Source organism: Numida meleagris, chromosome 12 (genome assembly GCF_002078875.1).
Source record: "Numida meleagris isolate 19003 breed g44 Domestic line chromosome 12, NumMel1.0, whole genome shotgun sequence".
Classification (NCBI taxonomy): Eukaryota; Metazoa; Chordata; class Aves; order Galliformes; family Numididae; genus Numida; species Numida meleagris.
Window position 1 is genome coordinate 13,489,196 of NC_034420.1, and position 24,726 is coordinate 13,513,921.

Here is a 24,726-nt window from a genome sequence, read left to right on the forward strand (position 1 = left end):
CAAAACATGCATGGAATATGTTGGTGTGCTTAAAAGCTGGAATGATAGTTGTTTTAATTGTAGCATAATTTAATAAGAAGTTTAATTCATAGTTCAGTTTTAAAAAGATGCGTCTGCAGTGTCAGTAACATGAGACTGAGGGTTTGGCCAATGAAAGCAGATACACAATTACTATGAGAGAAAATAAATGCAGAAGAAACCCAAACCTTGGTGAAAAAAAAAAGAATGTATTTATGCAACTTCTTTTGATGTATTCGAGGAAGCATTTAAATGGGTAAAACTGGCCAATGTGTGAAAGAGAGTGTTCAGATGTAGCAGGCCATTTCTGAGACAGAGAAGGTCAAGTGACACTGAGCATTAACAATGTCCCCAAGGGCTCAGAGGGATAAAGTGAAGAAAGAAGCATCATCAAAAAAAAATAGAGGCTGCAGTGCACCAGGCAGAACTGGCAGCAGTTAATTTCTGGGCTGAATGCTAATGCAGAGCACTACGACATACCCAGTGCTGTTTTGGGAACAGTGGTGGAGGGGAGAGCATGGCACAGAATGCCAAGCTGTGCTGCCAGGCTGCCGAGTAACCATGGGTACACCCATGTGTTCCATGTCTTTCCCCATGTATCCCATGTCTTCCTCTCTTTGCTATGTATAAATGGAGATAGCAGTGTTCTGACACACCCCGCTCAGATTCTGAACCCCTCTTCCCCTTTCTGTGATCCCTCCCCGCATACAATCCATCTATTTTCATCAGTGACCAAAAAAATACTTTGCTGCCCTTTGTGAATACCTTCCTGTGCATGTTACCCTGTTCCTTAACCGACAGCACCCCAAGCATCCCTCAGTCCTTCCTCGCAGCACAGCCAGCCCAGGCTGCACCAAGGTGCTTCTCTCCCACCCTGCAGCCCGGTGCTCACCCTTGCTGTGCTGACTCCCACGGGTTTGGCTGCGCTCTCAGGAATTGGTTCAATCCAGTCCTACCTACAGCCGAGGGGCTCCTGGGGGTGGGGATGTGGAGAACAGGCAGCATGAGACAAATATAGCAGCTGTCAAGGGAGGCTTGTTTGAAGCATGTCCCCCCAAACCCACCAGTCTGTTCTGCTGGCCATGGATTTGTCCTTCAGTGTTTGTTTTTTCCTTGTCGGAGAGTTTTGAAAGGCCCATTTCTACCACTGCGAAGCCTCAGCTGTCATATCGGCTTTCCTCTTATTGCAAGCTACGCGCTGAAGCACTGTGCCCTTTCATATCAAATACATCATTAACACAGATCCTTCTTCCCCATTAGAACCAAACGCTGGGTACAGTGATTTGAGTGCTCCAGCAGCACAGCCATTCTGAGAAGCCCCCACAGTGCTGGCTGCTGGCCCTGCCTGCACCTGTGTGGGGCTGCCCCACGGCTGTGACCCACGGGCACCAAACCCAGCACTCGGAGAGGGGCACCCAGATCAGTTCAACTCCCATATCTTTCTATGATTAAGTAGCGTGCTGCTATTTATTTAATCCTCTCTGGAAACTGTGAACAGAAGAGTCATGTCTATTTTCAGGCGTTTCAAATTTGTTATATTCCTGTACTCATAGAGACATGGAGAGATTTATATACTTGGTACAGAAAAACTCACATAGGGAAGCAAAACACAAGCATCTAACATACAAATCAGGAGGAGCCATAAAAGCTGCACTGTAGCCTCTTGTCCTCCTCCCAGACACAAATCTCCCAAAGGACTACAGCTCCCAGTGTGCTCCGAACCCAAGGCATTTCTGCACCAGGTGCTTGCTTGCATCCAGGGGCAATCACCCTGCCTTGGCCCAACAGGAGCAAAATCTGGCACAGCTGCTCCATAATCTGTAAAATTTGCCACAGCTGCCAGCTTGCAAGTTTAGCCTGTGAAAAAGTGGGTGCTGGGCGACATGAGCATCCCCACCTGGAGATCCATGCATGTACAGGACAGGCTGCTCTGGAGGTGGGACCATGCCAGCAGCCCTATGCTGAGTGTTAACACCCCAAGGAGGGGAAGAAACTACACCATGTCCTGGGTGCCTGTATGGGAAATGCCTTTAAATCACTCTTGCTCCTTTCCCTGGAGCAAAGAGGTTGGTTGAGAGGTAAGGGAGCTGGGGCAATAAATCCTTTTTCCTCTTGCATCTTATTTTATAAAATCTTAAAAATAGAAGAACTTATTTGTGTTTTCTCCAGCCCTGTTCAGAGCTAAGGATTTGGGTGCATATTTGTACAAGATGTACGTGCATGCCTGTAAAAATCTTCACCTCCTCTTCTTCTCCCCCACACACATTGGAACACACTGTAGCACTTGAAATCCTTCAGTAAGGGAAAAAAAAAAAATAAAACAAACCAAAAACACCCTGGAGGGTGATCAAAGGTGAATGGGAAGTTTGGCCACGGAGCAGACCCCAGAGGAGATAGCAGTTCTTTAAGGCTTTCAAGCAGCTGACAAGAAAGCATCAGTGAGTATTTGTGGTCAGGGATAAAGAGAAACATCCTTTTGAACATATCCAAGCGTGAAACCTCCGTAGTAGTTACCTTATAATGTTATCCCTCCGTGTCATTTTTTATGAAGAAGACTGATTTATATATGACAGCAGCAACTTTTTACAGCCCTCGGGGACTGAAACTTCAATAGCTAAGATCCGAGAGTAGAACTGTAGTCTGCGACCCCGTCATAAATGGCAGCGCGAGGGAGACAAGTGGGATGTTCTTGCTCCTGTTACCAGACCTTACTAAGTACTGCCTGCAAGTGCAAGCAATTTGCTTTCAGACCTCAATAAAAATTGTCATTGCAGAGCAGCAGGGTTGTTTTTACTTTTTTTTTTTTTTTTTTTTCCCTGGCTTTCTCATCCTTTAAAATAGAACTCTCCTGAAAGTAAGATTTGCTTTGAAGCCTGGGAAACTCTTAAGGGTATTTATTTATGGTTTGAGAACATTTGTGTTATAAAATGAATGTCCTTGTATTTGTGTTCCTAGAGTTCTGAGAGCTCCACTCCTGTGAATGTCAACAGTCCTTCAAGAAAGAGGACCCAGATTGCTGGAAAGGTTTATCTGGACCAGAGCCTACTCCTGGCCGAGATCTGAAAGAGCTCAGGGAAGATGTGAGTGGGGCGGCCAGCAGGTTGGGGTGCCTCAGTGGTCTCTAGAGCAAGCCACAAGAAAGCATTGTCACCTGGTGTGGGCCGTGGTTGGGTGGTAACACCAATGGCCAGAGGGTGGGGGCTCACCATGGGGAGGACTGGTGCTGGAGGAAGAGATTGAGTCACATTCTCTGGGGTTAATTACATGGTGGATGCCGATGAATTAGGCAGAGAGCTTCAAATCTATAAGGGATTTGTAATGGGAATTTATCTTCATACCTCTTCTGTTATTGATCAAAATGGTAGTCAGAAGATGTACAGACCCTATTGATTAGCTTAGATGTATTAATGGTGGTTGTATTCTAAAGAGTTCAATGCACCGGGGAATTTTTCCCTTGTCTTTATTTTTATTTTCCTGTCACCATGGCAATGTATATGTAAACATTCCTTATTTAAAAATACCAAATATGAGAGCAGATTTAAAGTGTTTTGGAATTTAAGTGCTGGGATCAGAATAACATGTGTGGTGTTTTGATATGAGCTGAAAATATATCCAAAGGCTCCATTCCAGCACGCTGACAAAATATATAAATTAGCCTGGCAAGGGTCTGGCTCTCACCAGAGCTCAGTGCAGAGTCCTGATCCAGAGGAGCAGCCACTGCCCCAGATACTCAGTGAATCATCATTTTTCTAGCAAAGATTTTTACCTGTAGACATTGCAATGAGGACCGCAGGGAAGCCAGCAGCTCACTGCCTCTGAAGTCAGTGATAAATTAGCACTGCCCTGTGCCTGGCTGCTGCAGTGGCAGCCGAGGAATCCCTATGGTGGCCTGAGTGCTGTTGGTGCAAAGGAAGGGAGCTGTCACCCCCCAGGAAACAGCAGGGAAGGGCAGTGCTTTCTAGGAGCTGGCTCTGAGCACCACATCTCATATATCCCTGTCCCAGCACTCTCCTCTAAAGGAATCATTCAATGTGTCCTGGACCCAACAGATGCGGGAGAAAACCGAGTGCAAGATAAAGCAGTTTTAATTTTAGAGCTGTGATAGTGCAAATGAGGAGGTATGGGCATGAAGTGTCCTTGAGAAGTTCTGAAAACAAAAAAGCAAGTTCATTTAGGGATGTCTCTTCTTATGGCTGATGGATAAAGTTCACCCTCAAGCATGAAAAGATGTAGAATTTAAATAATCTTCTAAAGAAAGATATTTTCTTTGGGGATATAATAATAACTGAAAAAAAAAAAACAACCACCACAAAGAGGTCACTTTTATTGAGTTACGTATTTATTTGGGGGCCTAAGTCTAGTTCCTAATTTTAGGCATGTGTTTTTACCAGCATTGAGAACACTGGCCCTGATAACACTAAAGGCACAGAAGCACCACAAGAAGGAAATTAAGAGTGTGATTTCTCTTAAATCATTACAGATCCTGTGATTTACATTTCTAATTCTTGCAGATGCTCTGGAAAATCCCACTTTAAATATTTGTCAAGCATGCTAGGGCTGCTGGTGGCAAGCGCTGTGCAAATTCAAAGCATTAATATTATTGCTTGGCTATTGTAGCTGAAATACAAACAGGCCTCCCTGTCTTGAAATGTCATTTGAAAAAAACAAATCTTCCCTTAGAGAGATAAGCTTTCTTTTTCCGGGAACTCTCTGCTCCCAGGCAGACCTCCAGTACTGAGGGGAGATTCATTCACGTTCCTGTCTCATCTCTTCTTACGTTCCTTTGGGAGATTTCAGTGTCTGTATGTGGCTGCTGTAGTGTTGGGTTTTATTCCTGCTCCTCGTTTGTGCTGTCTTGCAGCTCAGGCTAGCATGCTGCTGTTAATAAAATACCAAAGATCAAGATGGCTTTGGAAATCAGGTCAGCTACCGTGTCTCATTTTCAGCTGTTCTAATTACCCTATAGCACAGCAAGAGACACACAGTGATCCCACAAGACTTTCCTTTGGAGCGAGACACCCTTCTTTGTGCTGTCAGAACTGAATAGGGGGGGTACACTTTCCTTCTTAGAGCTATTAATTTTGTAAATCTTTCCAAACAGCCTCTCACCTGGGTCACTTCACCTCCCCCAGCTGCAGCTGGTGGTGGAGCATCCTTTTAGCTGATGAGAAGCCCTCAATCACTGCCAGCTGCATGCTGCCCCTGGACTTCATCCTGCAACTCCCACCTGCCCAGAAGATGTTAGACAGCCCTGCTCTAGTGAGCTATCAATTAAGGGAATGTAGCTACCCTAGGGTGTGTCTGAGGAAGGTTCCACCCCCACTTTCTTAATACTACACGTTTTTATGAAGCTTGCAACCTGAATGTTTCTTAAATTGCAGGTAAGCAGCAGTCCATGGGCTAATTTAGTGCTGAACGTTTTCACTTGCAGTGTTTCTCTCTTATGGATTTTGAAGAGGGGGGTGAGATGACCTAGGTTGTTTTCTCACTTTGCTCCTAGGCTCTTCCAAGTGCCCTAGGACAGTCTGCCAGGAAAGGACATCTCCATCCCAGGAAAGGAAAGGTGGGCTGAGGTTTTTCTATTCTATGTGGGTTGTTACGGACGTGGGCCCTGTATTATATTTTTTAAATTTTTGTTATGATTGCTTATCATCCTTTGTAACCACAGTCATTGTTTGTGGGTTGCTTGGGTGTACAGAGAAATTCAGTGATATATGGTCAAACAAATTCGCTTACTAGTGGAAACTTTTTCTTATGCTTCTGCTGGCATTCTGCCCGCAGTCATTATACTTGAACTTTGATATGCTGCTTATGAAATGTAAGTCTGCCCACTTCCAGAGCAATCAATAAAGCAGCTCCTGGTAGACAGGTGCCAACTGCTTTTCAGAGAAGTTCAACACCTATTGTACTGAGAGCTCCAAAAACAAAAAAATGTTGAACTGATGATGAAAGATGTTTGATCCTGGAGAATGGAAAGCACTTGACCTTCTGTATCTGCTGCATCCTCCTGGCACTGCTGTCTCACTGCAGTGGGCCACATGACGCACTGATGAAGGACCAGTTTTATGCTTGGAATTAGAAAGGGGAATCTCGTGGCTTTTTTCTCTATAGTCTACATTTCTAATCCATTCAGGTCCTCCTTTTACTTAGGACGGTTTTCTCTTGGTGGAGTTCACAGGAGTTTGTGGTGGTTTATACTGGTATCAGCACAAGATAACTTACAGGACCAGGGCTTTGGAGAGGAGTGGGGGGAAAGATGACTGGGGAGAAGAAGTTAACCTTCACCTAGATTTGTGCATAAGAATTTGTTTTGTGAGGGGGAGGGAGAGAAGGTAGGTGAAGGGCGATGATGACTGGTGTTGAAGTGTTGTTTGGTCAATACTAGCTAGTGTTCTCCAGGTGACCTGAATATTTGCTGTAATTATCCTTCACTAACTGAAGACCTCTGGCTGATGGTAGAGCACCAACACGACACAAAACAAAGCATTCTCTTTCTTACTGCATAGAAATGTCTGTCTTCTCTACATGTCTCATCTGCATTCTCCAGATGTACAGCAGCCAGGCAGACCGCCCAGGGCTCTGTACCTTACTGAGGTGTTAACAAGGTACTCTTGCAAGGGTAGAAGTCTCACTTAATTCACTTTAATGAAATGGCATCAGAAAGGGAAATTGAGATCTTTGCTTATACAACTACAGAAATGGATCTGATATGAGAAGTTCGGTCAGCTCCTCTGCTTAGGACAACAGAATTATCTGAAGAACAAAGCAATGGGTTAAACGACAGTATTGGTTGAATGACACCAATAACTCATCAGAGTCGCTTTGGGAACATTTTGAACTTCAGTTAGAAATGAGAATGTTAAACTCCGGCTGGCCAGCAGGGACTGGAAGGATCCAAACAATGTTCTGTTGAAGCACTTGCTTCAAATCTGCCTGAGCCCTTTGGACAGTAAAAATCTGGGGTTTTCTTTGATCTCGCCACTGCACTGCTTTACTCTGGTGAAACTGAGATGCTGATCCAACCTTTGTTTCTGATGGCTACTTTCAATAAATGGCCATCAATCAATCCCCAGCAAGACCAATTACGTTCCTCCATATTACATTTCCAGTCAATTCACAGTTGCCTTTTGTACTGTATATGAACAATTTAAGCTTGTAGTAAGTGCCAATCCTGGTAAAGTAAGCCTTGCTTCAGTATATTATGGTTGGTTTGCGATGCTTCTTGCTGTTACTATACCTTTTTGTCATGGAAAATGAGGTGTATGCTGTATTATTAACTATTGAGCTTTTACACAGTTTTAGCATTATAGTTTCTGCTGACAGCAAATGTTACAGTTTAGGATGCAAATGGCTTCCATTATAAAAATCTGACTCAAGGTTCTCATCGTTAGCCTTGGGGTGAAAATTGTCTTCAAGCAGAATGAAAGAGAGAAAAAAATAACTCGGCCTATGCCAATGTTTTTATTGTAGAATCTGCTTCAATTCCTCCGTGAAGTTACAGAAACCTTAGCTTTTAATAAACATTGGCAGTGGAAAAACATGCTCTGCGAGCAGCAGAACTAGCATAGAATGACTTCTCAGTAGTGAGCAGAAGTTGTTGAGCTGCTTTTAGAGCCAGTATGGTCTTGTGAAGCCAACAGTGGAGTCAGGTTCCAGCAATGTTTTACCTGTGCTCATGAGCCCAGGCAGATCCTTGCTGGCTCTGCATCTGGGCTGTGGCTGTTCCACAATCTCATAATATCCCCGAGGATCATAGTGTTGTATGCCATGTATGTACAGTAGCATCTACCACGTTAAGCGTGTGGAAGAGCTACACGAGATTTTTTAGAAGTCTACATATGTAATGTGGATAGGAACACCAAATGTTGCACAGATGAACCTTCTTGGGTACTGTTGGTTTCCCGTAAAACTGGAGCTTACAATGAATGGAGAAATATGGAGGAGATAATTAGCTAGCACGGGGTAGAGGACAATGAGAGGGTAAATCTGTAGTGCCCTGCAGTGACAGGGACCTGGGACTGGCTCTTTTCTTGGCTTCTCTCTGACCTATGCTGTGGCTCAGAAAGCCACTAAGCCTGTTTCAAATCTCTGTCTGCAAGGAAAAGGGTAATACTCCTTTTCCTCCACCAGTTTTGCAAATATATAATCACTATCTATGGGATTTCCTTGAATTCTCTGATGCTTCTTATCCTCCTGCCCCTCAGCTTCAGCTGCGCAGGACATTGGTATGTTTAAAGGAGGAAGGAGGTCATCTTTTCTTCCCCTTTTCCCCCTCAGTGTCCTTAGTAGAGAGAGAAAAATGTTTTCATGAAGGCAAGGAATAGCTTTGCTGCTCTGAACGTGCCTGATCCACAGCAGGCTCAGTTAGCTGACTCAGCTTCAGCAGCACTGAAATGAAATTAGCAGGTGTTAAGCCTGTTTTGAAATGCAACATCACTGTTACCCGATTAATAAAGGCCTAACTCTTTTAAGCTGCCTCTTTGGCCTCATATAATTTAAATCTTGCCAATACATCATGTCATTCCCTTGGTTTTTCTTATGCCAAAATGAAATTCTCTTTATTGCATTAGCCTCAGTAGCTGGAGGATGCTTGTTATCGTAAGCATTCAGATAGGTATTGTCCGATTCCTGCAGAGAGCACAGCGTGTTCATTCCCCCGTGGAGCTCCACAGGTATCTGCAAGGGCTGGCTCAAACCCAGGGACATGCAGAGCAGTGCCTTGGCCATGGCAGTAACTGGTGAGTGGTAGAAGTTAGCTTCTCTGGATGTGTTTGTCTGGGATTTCTGATTTGAAGTCTGCAGTATTCTCCTCTCCCATTTAAACCAAAGCCCCATTTGGAAACTGTACACTTTTTCTTGCCTCTTGTGCATCTTGGTTAGCAAAATGCGATGGAATTACAGAGAAGCTCGTATACTCTGATGCTGAGTTTCGTGGCAAAGAGCACTGCATTTTTGTGACCACTGAAGTAGGGTGACAAACCTTTCTTGTAGTTTCATCACAAAGTTGGTGCAATGTGGACTTTCATCCATTTCTTTGCAGCCAGTAAAACTGCTTCTAAAAAAAATGACAGGTAATGCATTTGGAAACCGGTCTCTGCCTCCAAAGGGTGAATCCTATCACTCTCAGCAATCTTCACATTTCTGGGCTCCCATTTCTCTCCCTCTACTTGTTTATTTACCCTATAGGTTCCTAGAGCACGTGGATCTGTTCTTCCATGCTGCATTTGGCGTAGGAGAGCTTTGATCCTTTGGAAACACAGCAATAAACCTTTTGGTGAGTTCCCCCATAGTCAAGTATTGTGTGTGTGTGTGTTAAGTCCCATCTTCAAGCATTCGGAAACCCAGCAGACAAGTACCTCTAGATATCCACGCTTTCAGTACCTAATGTAATGATTTATTCTGATAATCTGGCTGGTTCTTTGAAGGTGTTGTTCCTTCTTGACTTCTGAGACTGACTCCAACATCTGACATCAAGAGAGATGATGTTCATCCATCTGCAGAAGGCCTGTACATCAACAAAAGCTAGGTTCTATATAGTTACTGGTCATTCTCCTATCCATTACTTCATTCTAACCATGCTACTTCTGAACATGCTTGTCTCTGAAAGCAATTATGGACTTGCTGGATGGTAAAGCTGTTGAAGGGGTATATTCCCACTTCCCTTCCAAATACAACCAGCCATGACCAGGATGTGCTCTGCTAGAATAAAACTGGCCGACTCCCATCAAAATCTCCAAGCTGTGCAAGTTCACACCATACAGCTCTTCAGTCTCAGTTTCTGAGTCCATTTCTGAGCACGAGAGGGAAAAACAACACACAAATGCGGAATCCCAGTTACTGCTAGGAAGTTTAAATTGAAAGTTGAAGCTAAAATTGCTTGTTATTACTGGAAATATTTGAATTGTCTTAGTGAGGAGGTTTTTTCATGTTAATGGGGTATCTTTGGTTCATGCTATCTTTGTTCCGATATGTTTGTTGTGTAACTGGTTTTTGCACGTACTGTATTTTGATACAAATTGTCTAGCACTACAACTATCATAAATGGTCATCACAGTAAACAAAGCCCAGTCACTGAATGCTGGGTGAAAGGAGCACATTAGCAATAAGACAGCTGACAGAGGAAGAGACAGTGTGAGACTGCAGCCTTGAAGCGTGTCACTGACTTCAGGCAATGCAGATCAGCAGGAGATAGGACTGCAGCAGATGGTCTGAGTTTGATTAATCAAATGTCCTGAATTAAAGCCTGATTGTATTTATTAAAAAAAAAAAAAATTAAAGGCTGAAAAGTCAAAACAAGCCGAAAATGTAAATGAGTGCACTGTCAGTCCCTAACCTTAACTTCAAATAACTGAGGGCTGAAGGAATAATTGTTTTCCTGACAGATCTCAGAACAGTGAACTTCAGAATGCTTAAATTTATTTTATGCATCATGGGGATCAAACAGCTGCATAAGTACAAAAAATTCTGCAGCCTCTGGAAGGGCTGAATAGGTTGGGGACCCAAGGAATAACAGCTGTGCTAAAATACCCAGAGCCCCACTAGTCTTGGGAACTGCTCTGGTTGATCAAACAGGTAGGTAAGTTGTCTATTCAGCCCCAGACTTCCGACCTTGTGCTGAATTTAATGTGGCTGAGGATTCATGCATTCCAGTGTAACTTTACTTCCAGAAAAGTAAACCAGATCTCATTTCTCCATGGCTGGAGCTGCATGTTTCCTTTTTTCTTTTTAATCATGTGCATATTTTATTGTAATTAATCATTGTAACATAAGAAATAGGGGAAAATGACAGAAGTGGTGAAAATCGTATTCAGCTCTATTTTTTTGTCTCTAAAATAGCACAAGCCACCCAACACTTTGGGAGTGCAGAATAGAATTAAAACTATAGATTGATTTTGTGATAAGTCCTCTTGGCATAAAGCCAAGAGTGGAGCTATTAATTTGACACAAATTAATCTATGCAAATTTGCACACTGATTTAATGAAGAGACAGACATGCAATCATTTCATTACTTCTCAGGTTTTCAATTAGATTGAATTCAGTAGCTGGCCACCATCGTAGTCACTGAGTTTTGCTAAAAGGTTATTTGATGAATATTTATTAATTTGGTACTCTGCTACAGCTAGGCTTAATAGCAAGTATCATACTTCCTGAGTACATGCAAATGATTCTTCAAATATCCTAATGTAGTGATTGATTTACCTTTTTTTTGTCTTGACTGCTCTATCTTTAATCCCAGTTATTACTCTGGCACTCTGGTCTGAGATAAATTACTTGCTCAGGGGTAAATGACTGTTCTATATTATTACAAACACTTTCCTGCTTTGTGGCTATTTAAGTGTGAGAAGTGATGTTCTAAACAGCTGGAAATGTGACAAACCTAACTCAGAGAGTGAACGGATAGAAAATCGAGAGAACCCATAATATTGCCCTGGGCAAAAAAGGTTCCACGTCTATTGATGTCTGAGATAAGGGACAGATTTCCTTCTCATTGATTTCTATAAGGCTATCCACCTTGCAATTGCAGTTGGAGATGTATTCAGCAGGAAGTTTACTTCAGCTGTACCAAATCCAGTCAAGTAAAGTACATGGTAAAGTAGAGCTCTGTTTTGAACTAGCTTACTACTTAACTAGGTGTTTTTTCTTTCCATGTTTCAACATGTTCGTTCAGAGCGTACTGGCATCAAGATGGACCAGAACTCTCCTGGAAATAACTGTTAGTTGAAACTAACAGGGCAAAAGCTCTGCAGAATACTGGCTGCCCTCAGGTGGCCTTTACATCCCAACCTATACATAAAGTCAGAAACTTACTGCAGGAAACAATCTGGTGCCAAATTAAGCAAGGGACATCGGCAAAAAGTGATTGTATTATTAGGAGCACTTTGGAATCTCCCATTTTGTATGTCCATTTGTGTAGGCTCTTGAAAAACCTCCAATAATGGTGTCAAAGCCTCTTCCTGTAACCATTAAGCAAATTGCTTAGTGTCTGCTGGAGAGATTCATTGTGTCTCTGCCTTTGGATTTGTGTGATGCTCCTGAAGTCAGCCTGAGGAAATGCTGCTGGGATAGGGAGGTTTGTGATGCTCTTTAGTTCATGAAGAAAGCAATTCCAATGTATGAGGTCAGCTCCTCCCTGTTTATCACAGACAAATTTCAATCTTTGCCTTAGACCTTAACCTTTTACCAGTGCAATGCAGATAGGAAGGTGCAGGTAAATGTGAAAGGAAACTGGCTGTAATTTGTGGTCTTTTCAAAATGGGATCTTGAACTGCACAAGGCAACATGGAAATGAGCCCTATATTTTACCCATTAAGAACCTGAACTGGAAAGAGTTGGCTAGCTAGAGTAAAAGCGTACTTATCTTTTACTGAATTGTGATGGGGATGACGATTGAAAATTCAGAACCAAGCCAAATCTAGTATCACTTGCACCTATTGCCAGACCCCTTGATATGCTAGTTAAACCAGTTTTGTTGCCCTTTGGTTGACACCCATATACATTACAATTACTCACACACAACCACGGAAATGGCTCACTCTACCTGAGGTAGAGTATTCTCTGTACAAAGAGCCAGAAGAGCAGGATATATTTAGGAAGACAAGCAGCAATATAGAAGTGTTGACTGAAGTAGACAGCAGCTCCTCTTAGGTTTCATTGTCCACAGGAGCCAAGAAATTAATTTATTCATTTCTGTTGTAATATATACCATTTTGTACCTTCCCACTGACCTCTGCCTGGTATTCAGACTATGAATTAAATCTTGTTTGTGATGAAAGAATTTAGCTGGAAAAATGGGAAGTGGTAAACTTGAGAAGGTTAGGAGGCTGGCGGGACAAGGAAGGCATGTTCCCATGCTTCTGAGAGAAACAATACCATTCTTTTTAAGTGGTCGCAAGACTGGTCACTAATGAACAAATAACTCCTGAAATGAGATGTACTCATAAAGCTTTGCAATCTCTTTACTTGACAAGGTCAGAAGGGTTCTGGTTGCATTGCAGCCTGTTTCTGACACTAAATAAACACCTGCAGGTTATGTCAGGCAGGACTTAGCTGCTCTGTGAGGAAATGCTGCAGGATTTCAACACCTGGCCTGGCTTGCCTGGAGAGAAAAGCTAATTCGATATAAGCTTTAGGAAAGTTTCTAGCAAATGTCATCTGTAAGGTTTGTCTATACACTTACGTAAATCAGAGCGTGTGTGGAGGAGGCTTATCAAACTAGCAAAGTAATAATATTACCAGAAAGCAGCCTAAGGCTGAACTATTGCAGGAGGCTGAGCTGCGTGAGGATGGCAGAACCTGACTCACTCTATTAAGGGGTTTCTGATTTCCACACCAATTTATTTGCATGATGTCTGTGAGACTGAGCATCTAATGATCTCTTGCTTGTTAATACTTTTCCCTGCTCCAGACCATATCCTCCCTGAGCTCTTTCTTTATCCTCACAAAAGGAGCTTTCATCACTACCTCAAGATGTAACTGTACAACTCCTCTGAGAGGCGTTGCTGCTTACAGTGCTATTATATGACACTGTGTGATGTTTCCACACTCACTGGAAAGCTTGTCGAATGCCTCATTGCCTTTCTGAAAATCGCCTTTCTTTCGAGCAGCAGTGACAAATGACCATCACAGGGTCCACAGAGCAGGAGGAGAAACTGCAAAACTTGGTAGAAATTAATTTCCTGAAGTAGCAGACTAAAATCTGTGCTTGCAAGGTTTTAGTACATTTCAGCTGCTGGCTGTGCTTCTGCCTACCCCAAGGGCTGCAAGCAGCTGAAGTATTTCCCCTGTAACGATCTCAGAGCTGGTGCTCTTTGCTTTCGTGGCTCACTAAAAGGGCATGGCACGTCAACCTTGTGTCAAGTGGGATGTTCCCTGCAAGCCCTTCCTCCAGGAGCGAGCAAACAGTTCTGTGATCCCCTCTCCCATGTAAGAAGCAAGTTGCACAAGAAACAGGACTGCCCCCTCAATGGGACTAGGAGGTGGTTTTGCTCCTGGTCCTGCCGCATGGGCCTTGCTGGAGCTCCTGACGTGTCTCTGCCCTGCTGACAGGTGTCCTCCCAGCACGTGTGGGCTGGGCCACCATGCTGGTGAATCAATCATAGAATCATAAAGGTTGGAAAAGACCACTAAGACCATCTAGTCCAACAGTGATGAAGCAGTCCTGCGTAAGCAGGAGAGAGTGAGCTAAGGAGAGTGCTGTGGATGAAGCTCTGAGGGAGGAGCAGACCCCAAAGGGATGCGATCTCTGTGCCTCTTCACACCGAACATCACCAGCTCTGCCTGAGGGAACTTCCTACCGCCACTTCTGGGCAGCACTGTTATCCACTGTTGGAGCAGCTTTCAGAAGGAAAGTACCAGGTGCACTCCTAAAAAGGGGGTAAAAAAAAAAAACAACAGGAAAAAAAGGTGCTTTCCTGCATAGCAAGGCCTCTCCCCTACCGCAGTGCTGAGGTGCTGTCACTTGGTGTCTACAAAACAGTCTCCCTCACCTGCCCACCTCAAAATGGCCTCCGTCTGCCTGGTGCCCCTCACTGTGACAGGACTGCTTCAGCACAGAAAGGTGACATGTTCTGCTCTCACTCTCTGCCATACTTCCAGCACTCTCCTGCCACCACAATTTGTACAGTGAGCAGGGCTGGCCAGGCTGTGCTCATCCTCTTTGCTGCTCCCTGAATGACAACATGCCATGGGCCTGGGCTGGAAATGAGGAGTAGGTGGTGGGCCTGCAGGGACCAGGTGGACGGAGACTCTTGTGATGCAAACATAAGAACAAAGAAAACTTTTTAGTTAAATATCTGCAACAACAAAATTGTTATTTCTAGGCACCGAATCTACATGCGTACTCCTGTGGCCAGGCCCTGACTCCTCAGCAGGTGCAAGGGGCAAGCCCAGCTCCCTACAGCAGCCCTATACAGGGTGCTGGGAGAGAAGTGGCCACCAAATGGCTCTTGGAGAACAACTGGAGTTCAAAGAGGTAGGAGATCACTTGTGCTTACTCTTTTGTGTGTGGAAGAGCTTCAGATGTGGCAGGCAGGCTTGGGGTTGCTGTATAGGAGTACTCTTTTTGCAGGTTCTGACTCTCTGCTATTCTTAGTACTGGCTGTATTCTGGGGGTGCTTCCCTCATTGCTGGGCCCTAGCAATAGGGTGGCATGGTGCCTGTTTGGTTGTGCTACCCATGTTACCATGTAATTCTGTCCAAACTGCCCCCGAGCTGTGCGACAGCTCAATTTGTTGTCTCTTAATATTAGGTCTTTCAACCATACTGCAAATAAACCTTGCAGGAAAATCAATATTTCTTACCCTTAGCACATTGATTTACACCACCTTTCCAGTGATGACTTCTGTAACAAATGCAGAGCACTTCTAAATACTTGTCTGAATGTAAATGTCTCCCATTTGCAAATACGACACTGTAGTGTGATGAGGAATACATGGTGTGGAGCAAACTTGCAAGGGGACAGCACAGACTCCTGCAGGCCTGTCTTTTCTGCTGCTGCATGCCAGTGCACATGGATAGAGGTACAGTCCATAGTCTGTGAAGAAGCAGCAAAATAGTGGGATGCTGCCTCAGCACGTAGGTTAAAATTGAACTAGGATGTATCATAAATAAGTGGTGAAAATTAAAAAAAAAAAAACAACCTAGCGACAAGGTTTCAGTCTTGAAGCATTCTTCTTAAAGAGAAGAAGGAAGCTGAACACAATGATGTAGCACACACCATGCAGTGCTTTTGAGCTGCTTGTATATCAGTGCCAGGCAGCTGGATGCCTGGACTGTCTGTGTGTATAGCTTCAGCGAGCTGGTTACAGTGCCAAAATATTGGCCTTTTAGCTAAAAAGGCTGCAGTGAAAGTCCAAGCTCCTCACTCTGGGGTCAGTCCCAGGCAAGGGAAGAAGCTGCAGAAGTAGCTTGAGTCAAACCTTGTCTTGGTGTTAGAGCAACATGCTTGATGCTTATCCACACCCCAAAGCACTTCAGTGACCAGAAAGCCCCCCAGGGTTGTGACTCTAGAAAGTATAAATTGTAAATTTTATGAGTTACATTAAATCAAATAACTGCTGAGTTGCAGTAAATGATGGAGTAAATGGCTGCTGCTTTGTTTCAGAAAAAATAAAGGAACTAGTTGGGCTCCCTGTTTGCGTTCACCGAAAGCACAATCTGAAGTCACCAGTCAAAGGAGCTGTAGAGGCTTCATAAGTTGCTTTTCTGTGAAGGCTTGCATGGCTCTGGCAGAATGGCATCAGGGCGTCTAAAAAAGATAGCAGCCAGGGAAAGCACAGAGAGAAAGCACTGGCAGCACAGTTTTGAGAAGATGCTGACTGCAGCTTTTTGCTGGCTAAAAAGAGACTTGGAGATCTCTCCTGCTGTTTTGTTCCTGGTGCGTGAAGGGAAACAAGGCTTTGTACATAATTTAAAAGCAAATAGAATTGTGTCAAAGATATCAGACTCCACTAGTAATTATTTCTCCAGACTGGAATGACCCATGGGATTCAGAATTTTAGCCAGCACCTCCAGGCAGACAGATAATATCGTGACATATTCTTATCTGATGGAAGTAGTTATCACTCCCTGGATGTTACATTGCTACACACCAATGGAGAATCTGACAAAAATAAAATAGCAACTTCTGTTGGACTTGAAGTTGAGTAGTACATGAATTTAAATAGCTGCTTTAAAGTTAGCTACTTGGTGTATTAAGTCCATCATTTTCCTACTCCATTACTTCCACTGTAAAATAATCACTAATGAAGACTATGAGTTAGAGTTTGAAAAAATGCTTTTGAATCTTATACAGGCTAACTCAGTCTAAAAGGGTAGACTGGATAGTTCACAGACCTGCAGGGATTTCTGATGCACAATACACAGCTTAAAGGTATTTCAGAGCTGTCGGGCTATACATTAATTTGGTTAATATATTGTTGTGCCCTTTGAATTCCTTACACTGGACCACAAATGCAAAACCAGGATACAGGCCTGGTGTTCTCCCAGGTCTGAGGCTGTGTTGTGTGGTGTGGCCAGATGTCATTTGGAGCATCTTTTTGGATTCAGGTTTGGGGTAACTCAGGACTTCTTTTGCAGTCAGATGCATCAATACATTTTTAATGCTTTTGGTTCTGTATGCAGGTTGTTTGAAAGAAAAAAAAATACTGAGAGTTTGTAATTACTGCTTGTAGTATGGATAAAACTGGCATCTTTGACTTGAATAACCTCCTATGCAAAGATTCTTCCACACATTGAACAGCACAGCTTCCCATCAGTTCCCAGAAAAAAACACTGCTCAGTCAAGGCATGGGAGAACAAAGTTGTAACAGAAATTCTCTCCATCAGTTTTCTGAATTTATTGCGTACTTCTGATACTTCAGTTATAGTCTCATTTTCATATTTTAAAAAGTGTGGATTTCCCAGCAAGAAGGTTCTGCCTTACCAAAGATCTGTTCTGCAGCTGCCTCTGCTCTCCAGCTCAGCTCTCAGTCCCAGTGAGTGCCCCTGAAAATGTAATACTTAAAATAGAACTGTTGTATGTGCATCAATCCATACTGATTATATTTATAAGCTGCCACTGCTCTAGGCATGTACAAGGACAGACACTGCACTGAAAAGCAAAAGGAAATGCTACAGAGGCTTTTGTGCTTGCAAATACCTCAACTGGATCTTAGATCAGGGAATACTGGCACCCAATTGCATGATTTGTCTCTTCTGTATTCATGAAGAGCTCTCTCATTATGGCTACTTCTCACATTTATTTTATTTCTAATTACATTGATTTATGATTGGATTTTAATTAACTTGTCTTGTCTGAAACCTACCTATATGCTTAATAGGTCCTTACAGTCTAGGCCTTACTTATTCAGACTGGTGGAAATTGGCCGTGCAAATACATTTGTAGCCACAAGCTTCAATTAATAAAAGATTTGATCCTCTAACAGAGCAGTTAGCGAGGAAGGTCTCCCCTTTGTGGTACAGAGGAGCTGAATGACTTGTTCAAGGTCTCTTTTGAGCTCAGATCTTCCAATACCAAATCAGTGCTGTGGTCCACAGGCTCTTATCCTCCCAGGTCTGTAGATATGTGCTGTTGCCCAGGCAGGCTGGTTTTTGGCTGTTATTCTCCATCTTTGTGAAACTCAGCACCTTTAGAGAGGCTTCACATCTGACTTGACTTTGCAGGATGCTGAGATCCCAGAGCAGACAGAGAATGGAAAATTACTGGCAGTGCTGGACTGATGTTTAAGAGGTGATTCCCTGAGAGGCTGCCATGCATTTCAGCCTGGACTTGCTGATACTGTGTTTGACTTGCACCGCAGTCCTGGCTGCAGAGATATGTATCAGTGCTATGGTTAATTTTGATGTGACATCAAACTTCTTGTTTTGTCTGATGGCCCCTCAATTTTCTAATAAATCTAGGTCAGTGCTGGTCTTTTGTGGGATAATTAAGGTTGATCCATTCTGCAGGGCAAGCAGGAAGAAAATTCATTACTGTGTGAGGAGGTCAAAAGGTCCAAGGTGGAGAAATAACTGTGTCCCGAGCGCTGCTGTTTAGTGCCACATCCTAATTGATCAGTGGACTATGTAAATGCTGAACAGGTCAGGCTCTGCATTTTTTAAAGTGTCAGAACCGATGAAGCTTGCTTTGAAAAGTTACCTTGCTATGCTGCTTGCTGCTGAGAATAGGAAAATGGGGTTTTTAAGCATTGTTCATTTTTAATTCATGGCAAATTCTTTTTATGATCTTTCTGCAGCACTCAGTCTGCTGAGCATAGCGATTGCCTCTGTAAACAAAACACTTGAAACACAAATAAGACAACAAACAGTCACCAACCCTTCCTGTCACCCCTTGCCCCCCACTGCGCTAGGGGCTGCACAAAGCAATCACAGAGCAGAAGTGAGGGTTTCTTGTGCCTGTGAACAATATAGCTGCTTTGTAATAGGATTTATTAGCTTGAGCTTAGGGTCAGGCAAGTTCAGCTTCTTATTCTGGAGCTGAAATCGTAGGCTGTGGAGGCTGATCTTTCACACTCTCCTTGATATGGACTTTCCCTCTGTGGGCTTTAAGGAGGGAAGACTGATCCTCAGCACAGTTAGTCATCTTTCTTTCACCAAGGCTCCAGGATTCTGGGTAGACAACATGAACATGACTGCTCTGCACAGGAATACAAAATAGGGGCATTTTACAGCTGAGCTGGGTCCTTGTGTGGCGCTTGCCAAGCTGAGATCCCAGCAACACTGGGAGATGTTTTGCAATAAATGCAGGGCTTTGTTTGCAGAGTTTGGATTTGCAGGACCGTGATGGAGTCCCAGAGATGAAGCGCTGCTCTAGAACAAGCTGCTCTGTGATATTTCTGTGTTTTTCATTTTACTATGTTTTGAGAAATGCGAAGATTTTTTTTCATTCCCTCATTGCAGAAAACTTACTGACCTCAGGGCCTTACAAAGCACAATGAGTTAGGATCATCCAAGAACGAGACCTTCCTATGAAGCGAGCTACATATTCATTTGCACAAGTGATGTGGGGACAAAATTCCTATTTGTGGCATTACTCATTTGAGTGATATGCCCCTCAACACTACTTCCCTTTGACACTAGAGCTGGGAAACACTGTTTTGCACAATGACAGAGGCAAGAAGTGGATCTCTAATTATGAATACTATTAAGAAGCAGAAGAAAAGCACGTAGGGTTTTTTTTTAACTACTAAACAATGGAAAACATCAGTCAGCCTCAGCCAACATTCTCCTGTTCCTGATATTAAAGTTGTTAATGTAAACACATTTTGCCTTTCCTTTCTGAAAAGTCTGTGCACATAAAACAAAAAAATCAATTTGAAGGATGCCTTTTCCAGAGATAATTCTTCTGGTGAGCCCTTGGGCTGCCTCTCAGACTCTGGTACTGAGCATCTGAAAGAGAGGAGCAGCAGGCTGCTATCCAAGGCAGGGAGAGGCGTGCTGTGGCTGATGGTCTTGCCATGAAGAACAAGAAATCTCCTCTGATCCTGAGACAGGAGGTTGAGGCTCCTGGTTCCAGCTTGGCTTGTACACCTCTGTGAAATGAAAACTGTGGAGGGAATGTGATTGCTGGCTATAAAAACAAGGGGTATAGATAGCAGGAAGAAGACCTCCATAGTTAGCCTGTGTTGACCTCTGCATCCATAAGCTTTCCCAGTGCTTTCCCTTTGTATAAGTTGACCTAATGAAAGATGCTACCTCTCCCTGCAGATTTTGCTGTTATAGTCTTAGACAAAAATAGCTATGGCAGTTTTAAGCCTAGCGCTAAAACACAGTCTGAATGAGTAAAAATTTAACTTGAGAATGAAGAATTTTCTAAGTAGGAGAGCTCCAAGAATTTAGAACAATGTTGCAGTCGGTATAAGGTAGGCAAGGCACCTTGAAGTTGCTATAAATCGGCATTTGATTAATATCTGAAGGACTGCGTGACATGGGAGCACGATAGCAAAATTGTGATGGCTCAAGAGATCTTTTGCAGTTCTCAAGGAGTGAAAGCTGAAGTAAAGAGATGATGTGTAACATCAGTGAAGTGGGGAAAATCTGCATGAGGAACATCAGCAGATTTACTATCCACTGGTTTCTATTTAATTTTTCATAGTAATCCAAGTACTGCTTACTGTATCTTGTAGCGTTTTACAGTGTTTTCCTCTGTGTATTGAATGTCTGATTTACTAAGAAGCTATATGCCTTCAAGTTATGTAAGAACAATGATTGTATTCATAGGCTTTCTTATGAAGCAGCTGTAAGATCTCACTGAGGAGGGCTTCTGCAAAGAGTTCAGCTGGGAGATGAAGGAGGATGTAACAGAATTATACATAAGACTGGCACATCCATCTAATGTACTACATAGGCTGTGTCGTGAGGTCAGTTGTTTTGTTCTCTCATTTTGTGTGCTTAGAACTTACAACAAGGATTTCAGAAATTCAGTACCCATGCCTAGGGAAAGATTTAGGCTCCCACTTAAGCATGGTATGAGGGAGCCAGGGTCCTGAATGGGACGCTGTGCTCAGTGCTTTCTCCTTAGGACTGCCACAAAGAAAATCTGTCCATCATGTTAGCCATGAGAAATGGAGTACAGTAAGTGCTGTGGCCTTTCTAGTTCCCCATTGCCTGAGTGCGAAGGTGACTGGCTGCAGAAGTTTTTGGTGGTTACAGTACACAGGAAGTGCTGTGTTTTGAATTCTGCAGCAATCTCTTCAACAGAGCTGGGTGAGGACTGGCATGATCCAAAACAGTTTGGTGTGAAGAATCAATCTGGGTGAGGTTTTCCCCAGGAAAAATAATCAGAGGACGTGAGAATGTTTCTGTAAGTTAACCTCTGCCATTGGTATCACTGGAAGTACCAGAAAAACCCAACATCCTTCCTCTGCACTATGGCATTCAAGCTCTTTAGTGGTAAGAGTGAGATTTCTTAAAGAAAATACTCCGAAGTTTCAATATATATGGGCATTCTGATACAGAATACTTTATGCAAGTACATATTATAAAACCACAGATTGACATTCTTCCCTAAAATCTCGTCGGTAGAGCAAGGGTGCAGTGGAGGAGTTGATGAAATGGGAGCTAACAAAGAGTAGAAGACATTGCTACCTGAGCCTCCCTGAACAGGACACATACTTGGAACAACAAGGGAACAAAACCCTTCGCGTGCACTGCATGGTCCTGAACTCCTCAGCTCTTTCTGAAAGATTGAACAGACCTGTTCACTTCTGTGAAAGGAGTTTTTATCCCAGAAGTGCCAGTAGTTACACAGCAATACTCTTGTGAGCTACTGTTATTGGTAGCAGTGAGGAAGCCATTGCAAAGAGGATGCACACAGGATAATGTTTTACACTGTCCTGAGTTATCATTCTTCTCATGTTATAAATGCATCTGAAGGGCGCGATTTCCATTTAGAGTACATTGTAGAACCAGGTCAAACATGAGAAATTCTTTTTTTTTTCTTTCTTTCTTTTTATACCTGCCCAGTAACCTGACAGATCATGTAGCTCAATTCCTGAGAAATTATCTGACTAGACGCAGTGCTCTTCAAAAGCACAGAATTAGGAACCATTTAGATGAATGAGCAGACAGATGTATTAAAACAGTGCTAAGAATAGCTGCTTACTCTAGCCTTACAGGGAACATTAAATTAATGGGGAAAGTGTTACTTATTTGACTGTGAATGTGGAAATTATTACTAATTGCAAGAGTAATTCCTTGATAATGATACTATAACGTTTCTTTCTATTACAAGTGGTAATACTGTCATTACTACATTACTCAAACTCAAATCCATGGGGAAGCTCTGTAGGGTGAGCAGTGATTGAAAGTTCCACATTAAAATAATTACCCTCGATCTTAAATTTAGAATGTGCATGATATATATCTAATGTTCGCTGGATTTCTTAAGGCTCCTCTTCCACAATGATATTTCTCTTATCTGCACTGGGCTCTGGTTATTTTGCTCTTCTTACTCTAATTAATTGTTCAGGACATGTTTAAGGATGATATTCAGAAATGAAAGTGTTTTAGCATTGTTAGAATGGTGACAACCGATAAATGAGCAGCTTATTTCTTATGTATAGAGTTGTGTGGGGAAAAATGTATCATTCCTTATCCAGGGCTTTTCTGTTCCTGCCACCTTTTTGAGATAGGATTTCGGCATCTCAGCTGAAACATACAGTGGTAATGTGAGAAATATGACATAGATAAGTGTCATAAATGTTAATCCAGGTCTCGTTTTGATTCTGAAACCCCTGCTTGCAGAGCAGATGTGAGAGCTATGGAGTTGGGCTTCTACAAAAGTTTCCTTTCAGCTTTTGTGCCTTTTTCAGTAACCCAGTGGTACTTCCAAAACTTCCTAAGGAAGGTAGGGCAAGCTCTTTTGCTGAGGAATAGTATTGATTTAATTCTCACAGAGGTGAGGAGCACTCTGTCTGGTATTTTAACAACTATCTTCTGTATTATGAGTCAGTTCTTAGACAGCCAGATTGAGGCACATGGTTGTCATGTACAGGTGTGCCTTGGTATAGCAGTGACTGGGGAACATCACTGAAACACAGTGAGAAAATAAGATGCTTCCCATTCCCCACTCACTTTTTCTCTACAGTGTTCTTGGTAGCAATAGGAAAGAGAACCATTGTTATATTCTGCCCTTGGATGTCTTTCAATGGAATGCTCTGCTGACAGAAATATTAAATGTGAATGGTCAAGGATTGCTATTAACTTGCAGGAAACATTCTGAAGGACAATTTTAACCCAACTTTTCTCCACCAAATGAAGGGGGAAGAAGCCCTCCAAGCCATTTTTGGCTAACGTAACTAGATATAAACTAGGTTACCATAGAGAAACACGATCCAACTTGTTGGTGAAAGAGTAGTGGGAGTCGGACTGTATTCTGTTTTGTGAGCACTTGCATAGTTTCTAAGTTGTTTCTCCATGAGGTCCTAAACAGGGGCTGCTGCCTGGGTCCACTGAGAGGGAATTGGGTCACATGCAAGGGTGATGGCTGGCCTATCTGCAGGGTATAAGGTCTTTTCTCCTGATCTGTTCTTGCTCATAACTTCATGGACAGTTTCATCTCGTCACTGAGCCTGTCCCACTTAAGTGAAGTTGGGGTCTTATCAGGATTCTGGCAGCCAGTTTAGTCTTTGTGTTTCATGCATATTCTGCATGGAAGTGTATAGAATCTGTTTTTTCTTTTTAAGTATCATTTTGAACATATTAATGATATTGGCAATTACTCAAGGAAAAACATATAATCAATGCTTGTTAGTCTGTTAGGTGATAAATTTAAAAAATACAGTCTGTGCTCGCCTGGAATTTATTGCTTCAGGCAAGGTGATAGCTTCAGCACTGCCATTTCCAAAGACTGCGCTGTGCATTTATTTTCTCATTAGCATCTAGTTTCTATTGTATATTTTGAACAAAGGTAACCTTGGAGTAGGAACACATTCCTTGCTGTCAGGAAGAACTTGTGATGCTGTTTCAAAGGTGCATGCATGATTGAGCAGCAATACATCACAAGAAGCTCTGCAAAGAAGATAATTCTCCATGGGCTGAAGTAGAAGAAAAGACAAATCTATTTTTTTATAGATTCTCATACTCTGTATGGGGGAGGGTTAATTTATGTGTGTTGTGACAAGCTCTCTCAGATGGCGAGTAGACTGTTTGTCAACTCATAGCTATCATTCTCCAAAATAGCACAGATTTAACAATTTCCATTTAGAAGGCCTTGATAAAAATGTACATTATGTTTTAAATGAGAGGAAAGTCTAAAAACTAAAAACAACAACAAAAAAAAAACAACTGGCTGATATTTAATAGCTCAAGAGGAATTTGAAATGGGGACTCAAGTTTCCACTGAAGGATGCGTTGTCTGTTGTAATACCCTTGGTATTCTGCTAGCATTAAAACGTGCTTAGGATGTATATAGTCCACACAGAACTGGCAGTCTGCAGGAGCCCAGTTTCTGAGGATGGGGGAGGAGACACGCTGGGGAAGCAAGGAAGCCTTGTGACACAGTACTGAGCTGGCCCTGGAGGAAGAGGAGCTCCATGATGGAGGGATTCACGTAGCCTGATGTGTGCTTATTTGCTGCTTTGTTGTTTGTCTGTCTTGTACTTTGCTTTGGGGACCGTTGTTGTGATATCATATCAGAGCAATGATTTTGCTCACTCGTGTTTTCTTGGGCCCTGGCATACTCGATTTCCAGAGTCACAGTCTCTCTG

The 24,726-nt window shown here is 42.8% G+C and overlaps 1 long non-coding RNA gene across 2 annotated transcripts; it reads left to right on the forward strand.

Annotated features, from left to right (window-relative positions):
* On the forward strand, positions 1,923-10,309 carry LOC110405110. Of its 2 annotated transcripts, XR_002442687.1 has the most exons (5): positions 1,923-2,096; positions 2,974-3,098; positions 5,519-5,581; positions 9,205-9,292; positions 9,444-10,309. It is a non-coding gene; the product is annotated as an uncharacterized LOC110405110 (long non-coding RNA). The 2 variants fall into 2 exon arrangements; XR_002442688.1 differs by lacking the exons at positions 1,923-2,096; positions 2,974-3,098 and adding an exon at positions 5,120-5,399.